Genomic DNA, 4172 nt, shown 5'->3' on the forward strand with positions numbered 1-4172 from the left:
AGTGTTTCTAAATCACTTACAAGCTTTCCTCGGGCTAGAAAGTATGAATATTTTTCCTGTTGAATTAGCATCCCAATCTCTGTATGAGTAACGCGTGTTTGTGAGAACCAGCTGTCTTTTTGATTTAAAGTAAAAAGCAGAAATCAACAGACAGGTGTATGAACACATCTGGTTACTAAAAAATGTGGGTTTCTCACTGTGTGTTTGTCTATTAATTCAACATTCACAATATGTAAGCCAAATGCTAGCGTTTAGATAAATTGTTTTTATTGTTAAGCAGCTGTAAAAGGCATTATTCAACCACGGAAGTTGTCAGAGATCCACAGCCTGAAACTTTCTGCATTTCACATTGAAATGTGTTGTACGTAACACTGAGACCACTGTGGTGCAGAGTTGGGGCATAACTAATGCATTAATTGTAACAGGGCTACAGTATCAGGAATTTAAAAAGTAGCTGGTAATGTCTGACAATTACTGTGACCTTAACTCAGATTACACCACGGGTAACCCCATGAATTCCCATTGTGTATAACAGAAAATAATTTTAAATTGGAAATTGTGCATAAAGAATATATTCACTCCATATCATGGATTTAAAGATAAATCTGACACCAACAATAATAAAATAATATTAGTTTTGATTGCAGTTCAAAGCAGTCCACCAGCAATCTGTAATGTAATTGTACCTACTGAAGCATCCCAACCCTGCTGTTTTGTGACATGTAGGTAAAATATTGTCCTCTACAAAATTATAAATGTTCTTTGGCAATCTTTTAAATTAGAACACATTTTCAAAAGATTTTACCTTAAATTAAGAATAAGAAATACATATCACTGATGTCAATGAGGCAGCTAGTGCCGACCAGCTGTAGAAAAAGTTCAGATGAGTGTTCACGTTCGCATAGCTGCTGGGGGTGGGGGGGGGGTGGGGGGTGGGGGTGTAAAAGGCACAGAGTGGGTTTCCTCCATCACGTCTTCACACCTGCAGTTTGAACTGGAAAGAACTGGTGTTCCATTTGCTTGTTGTGTCACAGTTGGGCATGGTGCGCTCTGTGAAGGTCACATTGCCTTCTGCGTCGATCAGAATAATTGTGTTGGTCCTAAATGAGCAGGGACACAGGAGATACAAGCAAACAAAGACAAAAAATATAAAATAAATGACATAAAATGCTTGAAAAAAAATAAATAAAGAAAAATCAAAGAAAACATGCAGATGGCAGAAGTAATTCTGAGAACAACTATGATCATTCAACAGTCACATCTGAGGTATTTAGCAAACACCCGTATCAAGGATGAGCAGGCAGTGGCAGTGCCTTTGACAGTCTTTGATGGCTCTGGCAAAGACTGACCCTCTGACCTTTTGGCTACAGGACAGTCTCTGTATCCACTAATCCACCATGCAGACGATCCTCTTTCATTTCCTCGCTGTGGAGGATTGATTACACAGGGATTTTTTGTGTACTGACAGTTCTCTGTTCCCTCTGATCCTGCTTGTCACCTCAGGTGGAATCAAACAGGGGGAGATAGAGGAGAGAGATTTGGCGTGGGTGGAAGACACTGACCTTGTGCCATAATGAGGGGAGCGAACACACACCGCTGACAGAGCCTGGATCATGTCCTTGCTGTAGCCATCCCCCTGGCTCTCCTGAGCTGGATCAGGTGTGTTCCTGTTAAACAAAACCACAACACACCCTTTTGAGTCATGAGTTACTGTTTCTGGGAATGTCTCAGGCAATGCAATGCAATGCAGTTGAGTCTTGAAGTGGTTTCTACATAAGCAAAAGTCAGTTTCCAGGTTTCTCTGTAAGGTTTGAGAGTTGGCAAGACGCTCCATAATTAATGTCTAGGTCAAGGCTACATATGCCCATCTCTTTCAACAAAAGTAACTCAAACTCTGTTCAGTTTACATTCTGCTGTTGCGATACACGGCTGGCTAAACACATCACTACAAATCACCACCTATCAGACATATTCTAAACAAATCCCTTCACTTTTTGTACGGCAGCTTCATATTCACTGTACAGACACGAGAGTGGTATCAATCTTGACTCTAAGAAAGTGACAACCATATTTCCTCAAATGTCTAACTAATCTTTTAAAATGGTTATATGTTATGTTATATCCCTCTGGCATAACATAACATCAAGCAAAAGTGTTATTAAGAGGAACCAACACTGAGTGCAGCTAAAATTGCAACCCCCCACAACAGCTCATTCAGAGACTTGATACAGGCTCTGAATGTCTGGCATGTACCAGGGGCTCCGAGTAGCTCTGCTTCCCTGATCAGTTTTACCCCACATGTGGCACCCGACCTGGTAAAATCCTCCCAATGTTCGCCATCAACTTACAACTACATATTTCCAGTGATTGTAGATGTATTTAAAAAATGCATGTAAACATTTATCACCCCATCAATGGCATAAACCCAGATTTAACCCACATAACTGCTTTCCATCTAACATAAAGCCTTTAAATCACAGTTAAAGGTTCAGTGTGTAATATTTAGGAGGATCTATTGACAAAAATGTAATATAATATCCATAACCATGTTTTCAGTGGCGTATAAAGCTGTATAAAGAGATAATTACCTTAGAATGAGCCACTTCTATCAAGATACACTGGGGTCCTCTTACATGGACGTTGCCATGTTGCGCCGTCATGTTTCTACAGTAGCCCGAATGGACAAATGCTCTACAGGGCACGTTTCGCCACTACGTTGAATACGTACAAAGAAGAAGGTAAACAACAACTAACATTAGTAGTAGTAGTCGTCGACTGGTTTATTAGAAGTAAGAAAAGAAGAGAAATTTGGACGACCACACATTATTTAGCACAAGAGCAGACGGAGCGTGTCGGCCACCATAGCTTCTCCTACGCGCTTTGAAAGGGAGGGCTGAGCGGTGACTGATGGTGCATTCATGTCCTGTCAGAATAATGTGAATCTTTTTTTCCCCCTCCTTAAATCTCTATTGCAAAAAGAGAGATAAAGTGTACATGGGACATAAAAAGTATACAGAACTTTTATTTGTGAAAAATCACATACTGCATATACATATTTTGCAAAACATGTAATTTGCAATATAGTTATAACGATTAGTTTGCTGTCCATGTAGAGTGAACTAGATATCTGAATGTTGTTTATCTGCTCTGATAAGGCTAATCCAACACATCTTTGAAGTAGAGTCCATATTGATTCCACATTCTGACTTAAGAGCACATGAACACACACTGAAGTCGGAAGAACAACTTCACAACTTGGGAAATGGGACCGTCCGAGGAGCACATGAATGCACCACTAAACGCCGATTGCAATTCGCAACCCTCACCACTAGATGCCACTAAAACTAACACCGAACCTTTAAATCAAGTATTATTATAAGATTACACATTAACTAAAATTAAGATGAAATGTGTTACGGTGTGTGAATCTACAGCAGTGTTGGCCACTCACAGCTCCTCATTATTGAGGACGTTGAGCAGCTCTTGCACCAGTCCATCGCAGGACAGGGACTGGTCGCTGACAACGCTGGTGAAGTGACGCTTGCCTTGTAGCAGTTTCCTCCATGGCGTGTCCAGCAACGAATTACTCAAGCCATAGATTCCTGCTGAGGGGAACATGAAAAATACAGACAAATGTACACAATAGTAAGCTCAGTTAGTGACCTTGTAGAACCACCTCCAATAAACAGACAATCTGAGATCAACGTGGAATTGTCATGCTAACATGAATGGGCCGAGAGGAGAGGTAAATGTGAAATGAACGGTTTCTACAGCAACGATATTAAAAACACAGACCTGGTTTTAGATGGATGGGTTCAGGGCTGCCTCTGTTTCCATAGTAACACACAATGTCTTGTTTGGCTCTACATGGGAGACAGTAAGATGGAAAATTACAGATGCATTTAGTGATGATTGCATTTTGTTTATGTCTAATTATGAACGTCTTGTCACCAAGTCATAATGCTTCTATGCTCTTGAAATACAGCAGGCACTCCTGTGGGAATCATGAAAGGGTGAAAGAGAATATCAACATCGCACCAAACAGTATTCTTTAATGATTGATTTGCAGTCCTGGAAAAACAAAAAAAAAAAAAGGAAAAGAAAAGAAAAGAAACCTGTTTAATTTGTAGAGGTAATTCAAATCAAAAAAGAAAATATTGAACACCACAGTT

General features: G+C 40.1%; 1 protein-coding gene across 5 annotated transcripts in view; it reads right to left on the reverse strand.

Annotated features, from left to right (window-relative positions):
• Positions 1–245: 245 nt before the first annotated feature.
• tango2 (transport and golgi organization 2 homolog (Drosophila)) overlaps positions 246–4172 on the reverse strand; it is a 22758-nt gene continuing 18831 nt past the window's right edge. For all 5 annotated transcript variants that reach the window (XM_046035503.1, XM_046035505.1, XM_046035502.1 and 2 more), the window contains one exon: positions 246–926. The gene's annotated coding sequence lies outside the window, so the exon portion shown is untranslated. The remainder of the gene's footprint in view (positions 927–4172) is intronic.

This window comes from Micropterus dolomieu, linkage group LG21 (genome assembly GCF_021292245.1).
Source record: "Micropterus dolomieu isolate WLL.071019.BEF.003 ecotype Adirondacks linkage group LG21, ASM2129224v1, whole genome shotgun sequence".
Taxonomy (NCBI): domain Eukaryota; kingdom Metazoa; phylum Chordata; class Actinopteri; order Centrarchiformes; family Centrarchidae; genus Micropterus; species Micropterus dolomieu.